Genomic DNA, 20,141 nt, shown 5'->3' on the forward strand with positions numbered 1-20,141 from the left:
AGCCAAGCATTGACTTCCCCTTTCTAGCTATGAAAGTCCTAGATGGCATATTCTACCAATCTAAGGCTACTTCATGTAAACTGAAAGGCTACTTCATGTAAACTGAAAATTTATTATTCAATGTAGCCACCTTCATCATTGATCTTAGATCCTCTGGGTAACTTGCTCCAGTGTCTACATCAGCACTTGCTGCTTCACCTTGAACTTCTATGTTATGGAGACAGCTTCTTAAACCTCATGAATCAACCTCTGCTTGCTTTCAACTTTTCTTCTGCAGCTTTCTCACCTCTCTCAGTTTTCATAGAATTGAAGAGTGTTAGGGCCTTGCTCTGGATTAAGATTTGGCTTCAGGGTATGTTATGGCTGGTTTGATATCTTATTCAGAGCACTCAAACTTTCCCCATATCGGCAATAAGGCTGTTTTGCTTTCTTCTCATGCATGTGTTCCCTGGAGTAGCACTTTTAATTTCCTTCAAGAACTTTTTTTTGCATTTAAATCCTGGCTACTTGTTTGGCTCAAGAAGCCTAGCTTTTGGCCTGTCTCAGCTTTGGACATGCCTTTCTCACTAAACATAATCATTTCTAGCTTTTAATTTAAAGTGAAAGACATGCAACTCTTCTTTTCACTTGAACATTTAAGGCCATTAAGAGTTATTAATCAGTCTAATTTCAATACAGTGTTTCAACAAAAGGGAGGCTCCAGGAGAGGAAGACAAACAGGGGAATGGCTGGTTGGTGGAGCAATCAGAACACACGCAACATTCATCAATTAAGTTTATCATCTTATATGGATGCAACTTGTGGTGCCCCAAAACAATTGCAATAGTAACATCAAAGATCACTCATCTCTCAGGTACACCTCTAATTGTTACTGACAGTCTGAAGGATCTCTCAGGTACACCTGTAATTGTTATTAATAGTGTGCAAGGCTAATGATTTTGTACGTTGAGCTTATAGTTAATAACTCTGCTAAGCTCTCTTATTACTTACAATAATATGTCAATAAACTTTCTTAGATTTCCTACATAGATAGTAAGTTTGTCTTCAAATAATAGCAATATTCCTGTCTGGTTCCTGATTTGATAGGAACACAAGTTCACCATAAATATGAGATAGGAAAGTTTGTTTGGGTTTTGCTTGGAAGTACATCAAATCTATGGATTGATTTATTGGTAAGAATTGACTATTTTATAATTTTTTTATTTCTCAAAGAACAATATATCTGCCATATCCTTCTCTTTTTCTGCATTTATATTTATATTTAGGTCTTGTTTAAGTTATAGATTTATAGCTTCTTTATGTCTACTAGTAAAGTTTTAAATTGTCCCCCAAGTGTTATGCATATTTTATTATGTGGCCAGAGGGAGACCCTTCAACTTGGCTCTTGAGCCCTTTTGACATGGTCTTAGTAGTCTTTGTTAACTGGTATATCAAGATGATATATAATTATTTTGTACATTTCTGAGGTCAACTTGGCATCATCTTTTTCTCTAAGAAGCCCTAGTGGTTTTAGAATGAGAAGTTGTATTTCAAGGCCACTATCTGGATACTAATGGCATGCGTGCTTTTTTATTGTTTTTTGATTTTTCTGTTTCTGTTTTGCTTGTCTTTTCCCTTCCTCCTTTTCCTTTTTCTTTATAATGTGGGTCACGTAAAAAAGTGAGAATACACCCTTCTGCATTTTCCTCAATGCTTGTATATTTCTATATAAACACATTATATTTATATATATAAACATATGTAAGAATTTGCAAATATAACAGTGTGTTACCGTTTCAAGAATGGCAGTTATTATAAACCACACTTCCACATTCTCAACATAGTATAGTGATTAAGAAAACAAACTTTGTAGTCAGCCATGTTGGGTTCAAATTCTAGCTTTACCATTCACCAAATCTGTGAGTGTGTGCTCCTTGGGTTTTAATTTTTTCATCTGTAATATGAGTATAAAAGTATTAACCCCACAGATATTGAGAAGTAAAATCAGTCAATATATATTCCTGGTACATGCAAAGTACTACATAATTGCCCATTTTCTTCTTAATTATTATTATAATCATCATTAAGTTGCTTCTCAGTCAATTATATCTCATAAAATTCCTTTTCCAATAATACAAGCGTCCTTTTTCCACCTTTCCAATTTCTTCACTGTAATAAGTCTATTCAGATTTTTAAATTTCTTCTTAAGGCCAAAGTGAATGGTGTTAGTTTTGTTAGGAATATCATCCTTTCCAGAAGTTTGTAAATTTAAAGTTATAGGGTTACACATAATGTTTTCTAATAATTATTTTCATTCTCCTTTTATATGGTTATATTTCTACTCTAGTTTCAGAGTTCAGAGTGCTCACCATTACACCATGGAACCTCTCACTTCGACTCTAGTTTCTAAACTCATAAGTATGTTTTCCTCTTTTGTTTTTCTTGATCAAATTAATCAATGATTTTCATATTTTCAGGGAACCAGCTTTTGGATATTTTTTCATTTTGAAAAAATAATTAATTTTAAGATTCCTCTTGTTAATTTCTTCTTTTATTTTTTTTAAAATTTATTATTCTTTTTCTAATTTCTGCTGGTGATTACTAAGTCCCTTTAGTTTTCACCTGAATGCTGTTCTCACTGTGGCCTGTTAGTTTTGATGTATATCCAGTGGATATTTATTGAGCACTTACTGTGTTCACTGACTTAGGACCACATAAACACAAAATTGTTGTCACAGAGATGCCTATATTCTAATAAAGTTTGCACGCTATTTTATCTGCTGTGTTCTCTTTTCATTGCTGTCTATAAAGTTTGTCATCACCTTTATATTTTCTTTGATGTAAGCATTATCCAGGAGCATGTTTCCTAATAGCTAAGTACTTCAAGTTTTCTTTAAAAATTTGTTTTTCACTTAATTAACTTTTTTTCTGAGATTTTCTTATAGCAAGTCAAATCATCAATTCGGAAATACGCTATTTATTTTTTGACTAGCTCAACCTCATTTTGAAAGGAGCTTATTGTAGAGTTTTATTTTAACAGTCTACATATCAAATTCTTATTTCATTTGGAATGTTTTTGCTTTCTGTAATTAGCTGCTTTATTTTTTTGTGCATACTGATTGCTTCTTCAAACATTCTTGTTTCTATTCTGATTTGATATCTCTTTGTATCCTATGTATTGCTTTTAATTTTAAATTTCACTTTGTTGGTATTCTATTCCCTCTACTTTTTTTGTTTACCTTTGCCTGGTAAACATTTCTTTGCCTAATCCTTTATTTTATTTTAATTTTTAAAAAATTTAATTAAATTTAAGTTCCGGGATACACGTGCAGATGTGCAGGTTGGTCATATAGGGAAACGTGTGCCATGGTGGTTTGCTGCACCTATCAACCCATCACTTAGGTATTAAGCCCCACATGCATTAGCTATTGATCCTGATGCTTTCCCTTCCCCACCGCCTTGCCCCATGCAGGCCCCAGTGTGTATTGTTCCCCTCCCTGTGTCCGTCCATGTGTTCTCATTGTTCAGCTCCCGCTTATAAGTGAGAACATGTTAAACCTTTATTTTTAATCATTTTTGATAACTTTGTTTTATGTGTATTTCTTCGAAGCCACAAATAGCTTGTTTTTTTTCAATCCACTCTGATTAATGATAGCTTTAAGTTTGTTCACATTTAGTGTAATGACTAATTTACTTTGTTTATTCCTTCTGTCTTTATGTTTGTGGTTAATTTTTTTCTAAAGTCCCATTTCTTTTTTGCTATTTTTGCTGGGCTGATCAAGTTGCAATTTATTCTATTTTCCCCTTGTTAATATGGAACTTCTACTTTATTTCTGCATTTTCACAATGATTAGTTTTCCTTTCCTGATCATAAACAGATAGCTAGCTATCATATAAAAATGAGATACAACTCTTTACCAAGTGATTATATATAGCTGTTCTAAGTGTCGCACAAACCCATTTGGATGAGACTTTTGCAATGCTTTTACTTCCCTCTCTTTCACCTCTTCCCCAGAGGAGATACTTAGAATATTTTAATGTATTCACTCTCCCAACTTTTTGCCTCTATCTTCTAGTTATTGTTGAGATAGCTTAGTATTTGTATTTCAAATATATTTTATTTTATACCTATATAAAATATTTCCAGCCTTTCATTATTCCTGTAAGGGTAACTATGTTTATATGTTTGAGTATTGTAAGATTCATTACTCAGTGTCTATGTCTTTCATCTTCCCCATTCTTGGATGATGTTTCGGCCCTGGTTTGCTTATTTTTACTTGCTTTAAAATTTTAAGTTGACATTTATTTTTTCTCATCACTTTGAAAATATCACTTCATTGATTTCTCGCCTCTTTGTTGTTAGTCTGAGTATTGTTTCTTAAAATATAATGTTTTTTATTCTTTGCTAATTTTGAAGACTTTCTTTTTTATTGTATAGTTTTCATTAGATATGTCTAGGTGTTGATTTAATTTTGCTTTATTTTGCTTGGAACTCTATAATTTTTCTACATGAAGATACATGACTTTATTCAATTTCAGAATTCTCACTGTTTATGGGTTTAATCTTTATTGCTCTCGTAATATATTTATTTTTCTTTTATCTTCCTCTTTTTATCTTGTTTTTTATCCTTAGTTTTATCTTCAGTTTTAGTAATTTTTTAGCTGTGTTTAATCTTTCACCTAACATTTGCATTTGTTTTTAATTTTAATGTCTACCTTTGTATTTGTAAAAGTTCTATTCAGTTCTTTTTTACATCTGTTTATTTATTTCATAAGCTTTGTACTGTTGTTAACATTTTTGTTTCTTGTTTTAGGTATTTAATCGCTGAAAAAATACTCATATCTTTTCTAATTTTTAAAAAAACTTACATGAAGTTCATGTGTCTTCCACTATTTTTGCTGTATCTGCTCACTTTCACTCATGAATTGTTTTTCTACTGTGCTTTTAATTTTTGTGTGTGAACTTATTTTTAGTAGGGCTTGAGTTTTTTTTTTCTTGTGGGAACTCTTTGTAGCTTGAGTTGTAGGAATATTCTCTATGACTGGTTTTGTATTGTTTCTGTTATGTATTCCAAGGATATAACTGTTCTGGGATGATTTCTATGTTAATCTTTAGCTCAGTGCAAAACCAGGAGTTTGATGTTTAGCAGAAATGTTTGTTTTTTCCTACTCAGAGTCCCAGCAAAGGAAGAGGAGTTGTGCTGTATTTTCTCTTCTACAGTGAATGAATTTTTATATATCTATCCTTTTACTGAGTAGCCTAGACTTTATGTGGAATTCTCAGTTTTAATTTTTTACTTTGCAAGGGTCATAGCCCTTGCTGACTGCCTCAGGTGCACATTAAAACCCAGCCCCTAATTTATTGGACTGATATGAGTCTGTTAGCATGAGAGACAGAGCTGCGACAACAGCTCCTATCTTATGCTTCTGATTATCAGTTTGAACTTCATTTCTGTTACGTGCAGATTTTAATTTCCTAATTGTGAGCTCAACAGTCCATTAAAAATCTTTTAAATCTTTAAAATTTTATCCATGATTCTGGATGTTTTTAGCAGGATACAGTTATCTTAGTTACCATTGTGTTCAAAACAGAGACAATTTTATTCGTCAACTTAAGAGTTTATTGTGTTTAAGAGATGATTTTAGTCTCTTTGCATTATGGTTCATTCTATATATTTTTCTTTTACATCAATATTTATTATAATAAACTTTTTCTTCCAGTAATAGCAGACTAGCTTGTTATAGATCAAATCTCTCACTGAAAGCAGCTAAAAAGAAAGACTTATATAGACAGCATGTATCTGATAGCATCAGGGAGCTACGAAGGGATTGAGGCTTGAGAGGCTAAGATTCTGGAGATTCTTAGCCTAAGATTCTGAAGATTCTTGAGAGGCTAAGATTCTCAGAGAAGTGAGCATAATGTTAAATGTTACACTTTCTTTCCAAGTATTTTCAACTCTAAAGTGGCAGCAGAGAAGTTAAACTGATAAGAAATCAGTGGCCAAGAGGTTGAAAAGCAGGTGAGCTTGTGGCATTCCCACATAGCTGTGTAAAACAAATCAAAACAAAACTGGAGTTTAGGGTCCACAAAGAGATGAGGTGCTAATAACACACAAGGCTTTCCACTGTGACCCTAAAGAAATAAAGTGAACAAAAGAAGACCGAGCCTTGAAATGACTGAAGCCCAGCTTTGAAATAATGTAATATCTTAATGAATTAATATAATCCACTCCTACTCAAATGTCTGCCAGAGGGAAAAGTAACACTCTCTGGTGGAAGATGACATCACTCAGGACTTAAATTTGTCTTTCTTTGACTATAGGCAATTTCTGTCAGTCAATAAAAAAAAAACAACCAAGCATGCACAAAGTAATACATACATATACTATATTTTTGGTTTTGTTATACATATGGGAATTATCTTATATGATGTATATGAGATATGTGATATATACATTTAAATTTTTATCTTAAAACATAAGAGTAGATTCACAGGAGATGTGAATATTGGAATTAATAGACACTGACTTTAAAATAGCAATTGTTAATATATTCCAGAAAATGGCAAGGGGAAAACATTCAAGAAATAATTGAATACTATGAAAAATTAATTGAAAAATCTAGAGCCAGTTTAAAAATACAATAATTAAGAAATCAAGAGGTGGTCTTAACAGATTTAACTAACTTGAACAGAGAATTAGTATACTAGAAAATGAGTAAGAGGAAATATCTAGGCTAGATTACAGAGATAGGAAGAATATACAGCAATGTATATCTGTAATGGTTATAATACAATTATGTAACATATGTAAATTAGGAATTCAAGAAAGTGAGTGGAGAAGGAATTTGACAAAAGAAGTATTTGGAAATTTAATATCCAGGAATTTTTCAAAATTGACTATAGAGATAACGTCATAGATTTTCTCAAGAATTTTTGTGAGTTTTCAGCAGAATAAATGCAGAAAACATCATACCACTATAGTAAAACTACTCAAAACCCCAAATAAAGGGAAACCTTAAAAGCATCCCAAGAAGATGAATGTATTACCTTTACAGGAGCAACACTAAGGCTGACAGCTGATTTCTCAATAGAAATAAATGAGAGTGGATTGAAATCTTCCAAGTGCTGAGAAAAAATAACTGTCATCCTATAATTCTATAATAAGCAAAAATTTCCTTCAAAAATGAAGGTAATATAAAATATTTTTGGGAAAAAAGGCAGAGAATCCATTATCAGCAGACATACATTAAAGGAAATACTAAGGGATGTTCTTTAGGCAGAAGAAAAATTATCCCAGTACATGCAAGAAGATATGTGAGTAAATCTAAATCAATATTAACTATTTAAAACATTTAAAAATGAATCGTGACTATCTGAGAGACACACACACATACTTGCACACAGGTGGCATTGAAATACACAAGAATAGTACCAAAGCAGGTGAGGTGAATGTAAATGGAGTTAAAGTGTTCTATGGTCTTTTTATTGTCCAGCAAGTTAAACAACTACTAATTTTTATTAAAATTTAGTAAGGCAAGAAAGCATGTAATTTACATTTAGTGTAATTTTGATTCATTTGGGTTTTTATGTGTGATCTTTTTTACTTGTTTTCTAATTGACCCATTAGTTTTATTTTTTTTTTTTTATACTTCAAGTTTTAAGGTACATGTGCACAACGTGCAGGTTTGTTACATATGTATACATGTGCCATGTTGGTGTGCTGCACCCATTAACTCGTCATTTAACATTAGGTATATCTCCTAATGCTATCCCTCCCCACTCCCTCCACCCCACAACAGGCCCCAGTGTGTGATGTTCCCCTTCCTGTGTCCATGTGTTCTCATTGTTCAATTCCCACCTATGAGTGAGAACATGTGGTGTTTCGTTTTTTGTTCTTGCGATAGTTTGCTGAGAATGATGGTTTCCAGCTTCACCCATGTCCCTACAAAGGACACGAACTCATCCTTTTTTATGGCTGCATAGTATTCCATAGTGTATATGTGCCACATTTTCTTAATCCAGTCTATCATTGTTGGACATTTTGCCTCCTTTCTTGAATTTTTTTAGATTAATCAAATATATTTTACTACTCCCTTATCCTCTCTGTTAACTTGTCAGTCATACAATCCTTGCCCTTTTCTTTAGTTGTTAGCTTAAACCTTACTTCATGTATTCATGTCTTATTTTTATCCTAATATAATTTGTTATTTCTATGATTTATTCACTCTTGTGTTCGTTCTAATTTGGTCTTTATTTCTGAAAGAACTTTTGGCTTTTCTCTTAATTCTTCCCATATTATTTTATCTTTCTTTTTATATCTTCCCTGTTTCTTACCATCTTGTTTCTCAGTTTTTAAAATTCTAACTTTTGTTGTTCTTTTATAATTTTGATACTTCTCTCAATTTTTAAATTCTCATTTGGAAACATTAGATTATAGTTTTACTTATACTTTTAATCTTTTTTTTTTGGTATGTATGTAAGAACATTATTTTGTGTAACAACTTCTTTTTACCTTGATTAAATAATTATACAGCCTGGGCAACATAGCGAGACTCTGTCTCTTTAAAATAATTTAAAAATTAGCTGGGTGCAGTGATGCACACTTATAGTTCCAGTGACTTGAGAGGCTGAGGAAAGAGGACCTCTTGAACCCAGGAATTCAAGGCTGCAGTGAGCTATGATCATGGCACTGCACTCCAACATGGGCAAAGAGTAATAACCTGTTTCAGAAAAAAATTATATTGCCTAGTTTTTTTTAAAAAAAGATATGAGTTTTGCCTACCTTTAGGAGTAAGAGGTATACAATATTGCATTTATGTCTCAATTTTATTAGAGTAGAGGCTGGCAAACTTTTAATGTAAAGGGCCAGATAGTAAATACTTTATGCTTTGTCGGCTATGTAAAGTTTCTGCCTCCTTCTCTCCTTTCCCCTGTTTTTCTCCCACCCCTCCCCATCTTTCCTTTCCTCTTTTTCCTCCACCTTCTCTTCCTCCCCCCTTCCTCCTTTATCTTCTTCCTCCTCCCCTCCTTTCCTTCCTCCTTTCTTTTTCTCTTCTTTTATCCTTCTCCTTCACTTCCTTTATCTTCATCATCTTCTTCATCTTCCTTTTTTCCTCCTCTCCTTTCTCCCTTTCTTCCTTCTCCCTTTTCTCCTCTTCCTCCTACTCCTTCTCCTTCCCCACTTCCCCCCGCAACTTCTCCTTTTTTTCTTTTTCTTCTTTCCAATCTTATCTTGTGGGGCCACAGAAAATGGGTCACAGGCCGCATTTGGCCATTGGGCTGTACTTTTTTGACCCCTAACAACATTAAATAAACAAGTCCAGATTGATATATAATACCAAGGGTATTAGAGCATTCCTTCCACCATTTTGCAAAGTGATTAAAATATGGTCTTACATTTTCAGATACTGGATTCTTCTGTTTTTCTCCTCCACTGTTATATGGATCTCCTCTGTCTTTATCTTTCCATATTTACCTGTGTTTCTTTTAATTAATATCCTACTACCAGCATTTTTTCTTCAGTGTAAAGCTTTGAAGTCAGATTTGTTAGTGTCAAGAGTTTATGAGACTCAGACTGCTCCAGCACAACTATAGCATAGTCCATTATAATCTCCACTCAGCATGAATTTAAAAAGCTTCCACTGTGGTTTTTAGACTTATCCACTACCCTTTCTGGAGGATGCTTTTTTCTGATTTTAGAATTCTCCGATTCTCAGAGCAAACAGAAGACCACATGCCTTCTCTCCACTTCCTCCCACAGAAGTGCTGACACCATGCAGCATGGAGATTTCAGAGTTTTTACTACCTCCTTATATTTTGAGATCTGTGGGCGTATCTTGCCACCTAGTTTTGTTAGAGATGCTATTCATGGGTTTTTGTTGTTGGCTTTTCTAGTTGCTCTCTCTGTTTCTATGAGGGTTTTTTGGAAGATTCATAAATGAAGCCTTGAATGTCAAAATAGTCCACACAACTTCCTCTCTGAATTGCTTTTCCGAAAAAAACAATCTGGCTTCTGTGTGGAGAAAAGACAACAGGAAGAGCAATAGGAGACAAGTGCAATAACACTGACAGGAGAGAATGGTGGCATGGAATATGGTAACTGTAGAAGTAGTGAGAAGTCATCAAATTTTGGAATCTCTTTTGATGATCTCATTTTCTTATGCAGGGTTCTATTCTCTAGTCCAGCAATTCTATTTTACTGTAAATTTGTTCTATGATTTTTGTTGGCTGATAGTCTCTCTTAAATGGGTTATGTTTTTTCTTTGTTGGCTCATTACAGCTCAGCTCTAGCTGTGGGGAGTCTTTCAAACTGTGGGAGTTCCAGAGGTGGTGGAACGTAGAGAGGTTTCTATCCCTGTAGCCCACAGTTTCAAAGGCAGGAATTCTGTCTGTTGTCGGCTGAGGTACCTGGCAAAGCCTCTAGTTATTGTGTTCTTGTGCCTTCCAAACTTCAGGTGCAGGAAAATTTATAGTAGTTCTCCCAACTACTCTTTCTAGGAACACCTGCCATATTCATAAGGAGCTGATGGCAAATTTACTTTTGGAACCCTCAAGTGGCAAGTTCTTCCCAGTTCCTGTTGCTTTTCATTCCTGACCTTGGCTTGACACTTGGATAAAGTTTCATAATAGTATTTTATGCCAGGGTAAGCCCAAAGTCTCACTTCAATTGTAGATCCCAGGGGGCATTTGGTCAGGAAAATAAAATAGCTTAAAGTTGAGAGTGGAGGGGAAACGTCACTATGCTACCATAATTTTCTCTTAACAATCTTCTTTCTAACCTGAATATCTTTAACATCATCAGAACCCGATTAATCTTGTCTTAACATGTTTGTGGATTCAGTAGATTTAGTTAGTGGATTGCCATTATGGTATGTTTTCAAATTATTGATAATAGTATGATGATTATAAAAGTAACTATAGAAAGTAGAACATTGTGTATGAATCTGGATTTATCTATTGAAATTTATGACTTGTTTGGAAATATATGAAAACATTTCAGGATTGTTGTTCTCTAGCTGTTTATTGCCTCATTAAATGGATAGGATGCATGTGATTTTGAAAGAAAAGGAAGAGGAGAAAGAAAAAAAAACCTCCTATACAAGGCAGCACAAAGTTTCACATGTGTTTTTAGACAAGTTATATAGAAATTGAGAGGATGGGCATGTAGTAAAACTTTAACTCATTACTTGGGATATTCTTCATATTTTATATTGATATGGCTAGCCAATAGTTAAGTTTTATTCTAAAAATATGTATTTATTAAAACTATGTGCTAGACTCTGGCAATTCAATAATAAGGGTAACACCATCCCTCACTGCCAGGAGTTCATGATTGAGAAGACTGCAATCAGGATTTTATCCATTTTGAGTTAATTTTTTTCAGGCTTTGTCTTAGTTTACTTTGTGACCAACAGTAGAATAGTATTGGTCATGTTTAAGGATGAGACTTGTGATGGGGGAACAGAGCAAACAAAAATAACAAGGAAAGAAAAAGAAAGGAAAAGTTTTGGTGTTTAAACAGTGTTGCCCTTATTATTGAATTGCCAGTGTTGGTGTCTATTGAACAAAGTTTCAGTGTTCATAATGGCTGGTGCTACCAAGGAAATCAGCAAATGTAGAAGTCCAGATTTGATGGTGATTCTTTCAGTTGGATTTAGAAAGTTGCTATGAATGTGATGGTGTTGAAGTCTGTTTCCCAATGTGTGGCAGTACTAAGTATAGAGACAAAATTTCCACTCCATTCCTAGAGTTGACCTTGTTGTTAGAGTGTACGTGGGAAGTGGAAAACAATAAACTTGACTCAGAAGTTATGATTCATGATTCACCAGTATGTAGAGATTTTGTTTAGATGCAACTTCAATCATTTTTAAACTGAATCATTTTCTAAACTTATTTTAAGCAATTCATTTTCCAGTAATAACACATTCATCTTTGTGATGTCAAAATCATTAATAATAAAATATTTCTACATAGTTCTGTGAGTAATATATAATTTCATTATGAGGCTAAATGACATGCATACATGTTAGCTGTTGATAATAAGAACACTTATAAAGACAAATATGTGTTTTTCTTTTCTTTCCTGTTTTTAAAAATCAATGAATTCTTCCTTTGTTTTTACTCTGCTTAGCAATTCACTCAGATCCTCTATCAGACGTGGATAAATATGCCAAGAAAGGTCACTGAACTAAACAGAGTGGTATTATATCCTAGAGAAAAGTTGTACAGAAAGAATTTATTCTTAGTTTCAGTTATGAAAGCGTAATACTTATGTTTCTAAACAGAATAGTGAATCTCCAAAAATGTATTTAGCAGCTTATAGAGCTTTTTTGAGGTTTTTGGTTGTGGTCTGTAAAAATCAAGGGCTAAAACATTTAGATTTTTTTTTCTAGTAAAGTGAAAAAGTATAGTCATTTGTTTTATTCATTCATGGCTCATATCAAGGTATGGAATAAAAGCTAGAAAAACTCGACATTTCTCAATGTGTTAGTTGCTGATGGTTTTTTCAGAATATTATAAATACTTTCAAATTAAAAGCATGTAAAAAGTCTGATGCAGGCTGAAATTATTCAGTGTTCCTGACAAAGGGGCCTTTGGCCACTTTAGAGTCATCATATCTTAAGTATAATCTTAAGTATAATGTATTTCCCTTTCAATATAATGGATTGTATAAGAGTTCTTCAAGTACACATTCATAACACTAAAAATCTTTTTTAAATGTCAAGAATTCAAAATATTCTGTTTCTTCAATTGTTTCACGGTTGCCATGGCTTTAAAAGAAGCATTAAAAGTATTCAAAAATCCTTTCTCTCAATGGTCCATGGCTTTTCTAAGAAGCCAGCATTGCTGCTATAGTGGAACCAGGGGCTCTTAGTGGCTATAGAAGCTTTGTTACTGCTGCCAGAACACAAAATAAATGAAGGTCATGCCTGAATATCCTTAGAGAATCCTGTCTGCAACAGATCAACTATTGAATATTTATAATGTACAGATAGTTTTGGAAACTTGGAAAAATATCTCTCAGGCTGACTTTAGAATTTATGTTTTTTTAAATAATTTACTCAATTTTAAAATCCTAAAGTACGATGCATATCTATTTGTTTCAGGAAGATTATTCTGACTGCCCTCTTCCTTAGGCCTCACTGTATCATAATCCCTACGCCACTTGCATGCATATCCATCATCACTGACTTGTTCCTTAAGGTAAGAGGCCACGTCATATTTATCCCTGTACTTTCATTGCCTGGTGAGTGCCTGCATCATAGTGAGAGTAAATAAATCTATGGAATAAATCAACCCTAGGTTCAAATTCAGGAGGAACAACAAATTGATAACAAAGAGGATAAGATACTCTTGTGTAATCATGTATATCGTATCAGTATTTCCCTGTACTAATTATTTGTCATCCATTTGCTCTTAGAACTATCTTGGTTCTCTTTGTTATGGATATACAGTTTCCTACCAAAATTCTCCTACAAATGAAGAATTCCAATTTCCAGGGGCTGGAAGCTTAGTCTGAAGGGATTGTCATATTTTCAATATGTTTATGTTTGGTATTTTTAAAATAACATATAATTTCCTTTCTATTATCTCTGTTTATTTTATTATAGACATTATATAAAACATAATATATAAAAATAGAATTGCTCCATGTTTATTTGGTTATAAATATGTTTTTTTCTAAATCTTCAATGAAGTTTCATAATCCAGGCATATTCATTATACTTATCCTATGAACTCTTACACGCTCTAACTCTGATAAACATGGTATTAACATATGTCTCTTTAACAAGAGTCCATTTCCAGAACAAAGGTTATTTTTCAACAGCGTCTTGAGTGATATTCCCACACAACAAATCGACAACCTTAGGCTCTTTCTGAGATTGAATTTGTTCTGGAATATTCTATTAAAATAAAATTAAAATGATAATAAATAAATTCAGATTTCTTGATTGATTAATCAGGATCAGGAATGGTATCCTATTTGGAGGACTCAGAAAATATTAAAAATATAACAGCAGTGAAAGAAACCAGAAGTATGATTTCAATTGTCATTTATTAAATGATTCATTTGTTCTTCACTTCATTCATTCATCACATCGTCAAACATCCAAGAAACATATGACTCATTAGGAAAGACAGGCAAGGAAATGGCTCGCCACAGTGTCATTCAGAATGCAAGTGCTATGACAAAGGGATGAAAATCATGTTGTGGGAGTGCAGAGAGAATTGAGCATAGTGACGGACAATGGGGAAGGCTTTATGGAGCAAGGGGTATACACATGCTGGCAACTGGAGTGCTAGAAATCGAAGTTTGGGTAAGAAAATCACCACAAATCTTCTAGCAAAGGTCTACCAAACTGTCTGTTGCAGCAAAAAAAGAGGATATGAGATTAGGAAAAACATGTCTATTATATGTGGTTTGAATGTTATAGAAAATGGAGTACTGTGGAGCTTAAGCAGCGCTCAGTAGAGTAGTCAAAGGTATGGTAGCCTGGACACCTTTTACAGCAGCAGTTTTAGCATACCATATCTCAAATTCATGCATTTGGTCTTCAAAGGGGTAGAAGCTAGCTGGAAGAAATTAGGAACTAAGAGATAACTACGTATTGGCACAATCTATAATGTTCCACTAAGATTTTGAAGTTAACAGGTCATTATTATCTAATAGATGTAATAGATTCCTTACTAATGCTGTAGGTATGCCCAATGTTACTGATGTGGCTATCTATCTATTCTTGGTGTTCAGGGGCAACAATACTTGTGGACTCTTCTGTATTGTTCAAGGTGAAGCTTTAGGGAAAGGAAGAAGAGAGACTGATAATAATAAGAGATAAATAGAAGTGGAGTAGGTTGACAGTGAAAAAATAAAGAATGACCTAAATCATAATACCACATTTCGCAGCATTTTTGTATGTTATAAAGAGTTTTCACATAAGGGTCTAGGTAAATGGGTGATGTTTTTATTTTCATTTGACAAATAATAATCAATTGATTATTATATTGCATTCCAGTTAGTAGGCAACAGAGGCCTCACATGAACTAGATTGTCTTCCCTTGCTCCTTTCATTAGAATTGTTCCTGTGGAGCCTGAGTGGCTGTCAGTGAGAGATGCTCTAGTCTAGAGGGGATTTCTACTGCAGATTGTTTTAGATGTTGTTTCACATCCTTGAAATCTAAGAATCCCTGATTCTGTGACAAAAGTTTCAACTTGGGAAGGAGCCTGTGAATTGTGCAGAAAATGTTGGTGGATTTGGAAAATGTTCTGTTTGTAGAAGGAGCAGAACTTGGACAGATGCTGGCTATACAAGGTAAAAGAGGAAAGAAAGTGGAACATAATTCAGAAATTTATCCTTTGGTAAGTTAGGTTAGTAGTGTATTAAAGAAAATTCACATTCAAAAACTCAGTTAACGATTAAAATGGTACCCAAAGTCTCATTTAGCAAGACACTAAATAATATAAATTATTATTTTAATATTATATATATATATTTTTGAGACCGAGTCTCGCTCTGTCGCTAGGCTGGAGTGCAGTGGCGTGATCTCGGCTCACTGCAACCTTTTCTTCCCAGGTTCAAGTAGCTTTCCTGCCTCAGCCTCCTGAGTAGCCGGGATTACAGGTGTGCACCACCACACCCAGCTAATTTTTGTATTTTTAGTAGAGATGGGGTTTCACCATGTTGGTCAGGCTGGTCTCGAACACCTGACCTCGTGATCTGCCCACCTTGGCTCCCAAAGTGCTGGGATTACAGGTGTTAGTGATGTCTGACTATAACTATTTCTCTTCATTTCAAATCTTAGGAATGGTTTTTTTTTCTATTTTCCTATATGTATATGCAAAAACACATTTTGATAGCTGTGCAAAACTCACATTCTGTCCTTGACGTATTGCAATTCTTTCAAATATAGAAAAAAAAGTATAACTATTGTACTACAATCACTTGGAAATATCTATTTCCATTAATTTTTCAGGGTTTGCCTTTGCAGGCTACTGTAACAGTGACTTCAAGGACAGCAACTCCAAGGACAGTTGCCAGCTGCAGTTTGCATAAGTTTAGCATAGTCTTAACCCAGTAAGCATTGTGGATCTCAAGGGCTTCAGTCTTCTAAACCTCACAGTTTATATGGCAACCATTTGAAAAAGAAGCTGTAGAAGAGGGGGAAATACACAGACAGGCTCACACACAAACACACACACACGGTAATTTAAACACTATTAATTGTAAGCTAATTGTGACTGATTTTTCTTCTTAGTCCCTCATCACTTTTGCTGCATACCTCTTACGACTTTTTAATCCACTGCCTTGGAATAACCTATAATCATTAATTCTGGAAGCAACTAAGAAGGAGGTGATGAAAAAAATGCTATTTCTTTGTAGTTTTATCTTTATTAAAAACACAAATTTAAGGCATTTCTGAAACTATATTAAGGAAAAATTGTATGTATATAGATACATATAGATGTCTATATAGTGGTTTATTTCTGAGGTTTCAGAAGAAAAACTCTCACTGGTAAAACCCATCTATCTTTTTGCTATATTACTGATAAGTATCTTTGGTAAACCATTCAGCCCATAGCCAGAGTGCTGGCAGTCTAACCATAACCAAAGAATACATCCCATGCCTTTCTTGTTTTTAGCCCCTACATTGCTGCTGTTCTCCTGAATATCCCCAAGGTCTAAAAATACTTATATAATGGAGTCCTAGGTCTGAAAGCTTCCTCAGAAATTATCTGGAAAACCATTGTGCTAGAAAATGCATCTGTCTTTATCTATTTCTAAAGCACTACATCCAATTTTGGGGCCTCCGAATGAAAATGTTCTATTTTTTATTCTAGCTGAGACTCTCTGATGAAAGCTTACTCCACAGGGATATTATATTGAATGCTAGATAACAATGCTTTTTACCAGATAAAACTATTTCCACAATCCATTCTACAAAAGTTTCTTTTAAAAATTAATTTTCTAGGCCATGGACAGAAAACTCTGTGCTGCTTCATGATAATCAGAACAGCACCTCTAATGGGTTATTTCTTCCTGTAAGGGTATTTTTGAAAAAAAGAAAATAAAAATGCATTAGTCAACTGAATTTCTTTTATGTTGAGGTTGGAAAAGAGAAGCATAGGTTAATCTGAAAGGGGGAGCTAGATGTGGCTAGCAAAGTGATGTGTCCACTACCAAAGGACTTTACTATGTTTTAGACCTTTTCAGCATAGATTTTTTCCCTAGAAACTTAAAGTTTATAGGCCAATGGACGAGATAAAATGCAAATGAAAAGATCCCCTCTCTTTATTTCCTAAGAAAAATTAAATATTTTTTACTCAAGCATGATTTCCCACCAAAAGGACTGCCATGTTCCACACTTCCTAAAGAAAATACCCAAAAGAGCTCATGTTTCCTTTTTATTAATTTACCAACTTGAGAAAAAAAATTATTTCCTCCAAAATTTTAGTGCTTAAGATTACTGGCTATAGAAAGATAATTTAAATAAGTTCAAAAAACTTTCTTAGAAGTTCTCGAGGTAAATAAAACCTATATGTCAGGAAGCTAATACCTGACATATACGCAGTGGCAAATAAAATCAGGCAAATACCTGACATTACGCAGTGGCAAAGTCAGCTGAGATATTGTGTTATCCACCTAGAGGCTTGAGGAAATTTTATTTTCTTTAATGTGTTTGCTCAATAGAACATGCTATAATACTTCTAAAGCTATTTGAAATGAACGGATCTAGAATCCCAGAAGAAGAAAAATGCATTTAACACATTGGAGATTGCATCTTGAAGCCTGCCTTTTGTGTGAAAAGAGAATTGACCAGGAGAAGATTGAAACAGCTCACTCAGTTGAAGATGGGTAAAATAATTCCAGTGGTTAGGAAAATAAACTGCCCCCCATCCTTTTTCCTATCATTCCTGATTGCCCTGTCTTATTCCAGAAAATATTGAGGTGTTTGACAGTGATCATAAAGCATGAGATCTCTAAGAAAACCATAGTCTAAATTTTTTCAACAAACTTTTTTTGAGGGTTATATCTATTGAAGTCTCAGCAAGAGACAGCACACTCCAAAGGGCAACTGAAAAGACTTCACTGGAGAGACTGTTTACAAATCGTGGGCAGGGCTCAGGGAACCAATTGGTAATAGTGAAACACTCAGGAGTTCGCTAGCAATAGCAGGAAGCCATTACCATCCTCAGGCCAGAAAGGACAAGAGAAGATAACAATTACATATTGGAATCCAGTGAGAGCTGTAGCCATGCAGAAAGGGTCCCAGCAGGAGCTGAGGCCTTGGGTATGGGGTAAAGCCACTGCCAAACCTTGGACCAGCAGGCAGAGCACAGAGAATAAATACCTTAGCCTGTCTGTCTCCTTCTATCGTCTTTTCTCCTATTGGCTTCTCCCATTGATGAAACCCAAGTATAAATTAGAATGTAATAAAACTTGGCTGAAGCAACCTTTAGACTTTACTTCCCAGGGCACAAAGCAGGATAGAGAAGCCTGCAGAGTTGATCTGGAAGGGCAAAGGTTATCCAGCACAAGTAGCTACCATATGCCAGGCAATGTATCAAATTTAGCATCATTGTTTTCTCTTGATCATGTAATTAATTAGGGTGGTAGATTAGGAGGAAGTTATAGAAATAATAGATTCTGATTTTTTAAAAAATGCACAAATTTTCCTGTGACAGGGTTTGTTGTTGTTGTTTTGGTGGCTTTTTTTGAGCCAGGTTCTCACTCTGTCACCCAGGCTGGAGTACAGTGGTGCTATCATAGCTCACTGTGGCCTTGACTTCCTGGGCTCAGGTGATCGTCCCACCTCAGCTTCCCAAGTAGCTGGGACTGCACTGCAGGCATGAACCACTATGCCTGGTTAATTTTTGTATTTTTAGTGGAGACGGGGTCTTGCCATGCTGCCGAGGCTGGTCTACAGCTTCCCAAGTAGCTGGGACTGCACTGCAGGCATGCACCACCATGCCTGGTTAATTTTTGTATTTTTAGTGGAGACAGGGTCTTGCCCATGCTGCCGAGGCTGGTCTTGAACTACTGGGTTCAAGCGATCTGCTAGCCTTGGCCACCCAAAGTGCTGGGATTACAGGTGTGAGCCACTACTCCCGGCCTGTGATAGGGCCTAAAACACTCTGGTAGAATGTTTTCCCACTCTCAGATGCAAGTTATTGAGGAAAAATAACTTTCTTATTTGTCTTTGTTTCTTTAGTGTCTGGTGCAGAGAATATATTCCCTAAGCAGATGTTGCATTTATGAAAGAACTTTAAAGACATTTAGTGTGAAAAAAAGCCAAAGGGAAATACCCAGGATAGTTATTCTCAAGTATTTATGAGATTATGCCATTATATTGGAGCAATAGTACATTTTCTTTCTTTTAAGACACACCTGCACACCTTGGTTTAATGTCAAGAAGTTACATGGAAAAAGAGGTTTTGCACAATTTAAGAAAATTTTGAAGATTAGAACTCTCCAACTGGAATTAGAAAAGTAGGTGAAACAGGCTGACTCTGTTACTGGAAATAAACAAGAGGACAGGCTGGCTGCATGCAAATATTCCTCAGGAAGGGATCCCTGCATTGGATGTGAGGTATTTTGTTTTTTGAAATTATGGTTAGATTCCACATGACCTGTATTAACATTAGATTCTATGATTTCATAAATTTTAAAGACTGATTTCAACTTTGTGAGTCTAGAATTATTTTAATTTCCAAGACTACTTCCTGTACACTCACATAGCAGCATTTTAAATATCAACAGTTTTAAACTTTCCTTTCTTGATTAGTTGCATTATTTTTGGGTGCATGGTTTTCTTTTCTGTTAAGTAGATTGAATATTTGTTTACAGAGAAGCAGGATGAACAGCAGCTCAGCACAGTCTCCAGAACCAGGCTGCTTGAGTTCAAGTCTTGCCTTTATCACTCACCAGTTTTGTAAGCATGAGAAAATTATTTAACTTTGCTCTGTCACAGTGCATTTATCTGTAAAATGGGATAGCACCAGTATCCACAAAGAAGTTTGTTATCAGGATTAAAGGATTTGATACCTATAAGAAATTAGGATAGTGGCAGACACTGAGCCAATACTGAATTTACTGCTACTGCTGCCATTATTACTACTACTATAGCAGGACTTATATTGCTTATGTTCGTCAATTACATATGT

This window comes from Pongo abelii, chromosome 2 (genome assembly GCF_028885655.2).
Source record: "Pongo abelii isolate AG06213 chromosome 2, NHGRI_mPonAbe1-v2.0_pri, whole genome shotgun sequence".
Lineage (NCBI taxonomy): Eukaryota > Metazoa > Chordata > Mammalia > Primates > Hominidae > Pongo > Pongo abelii.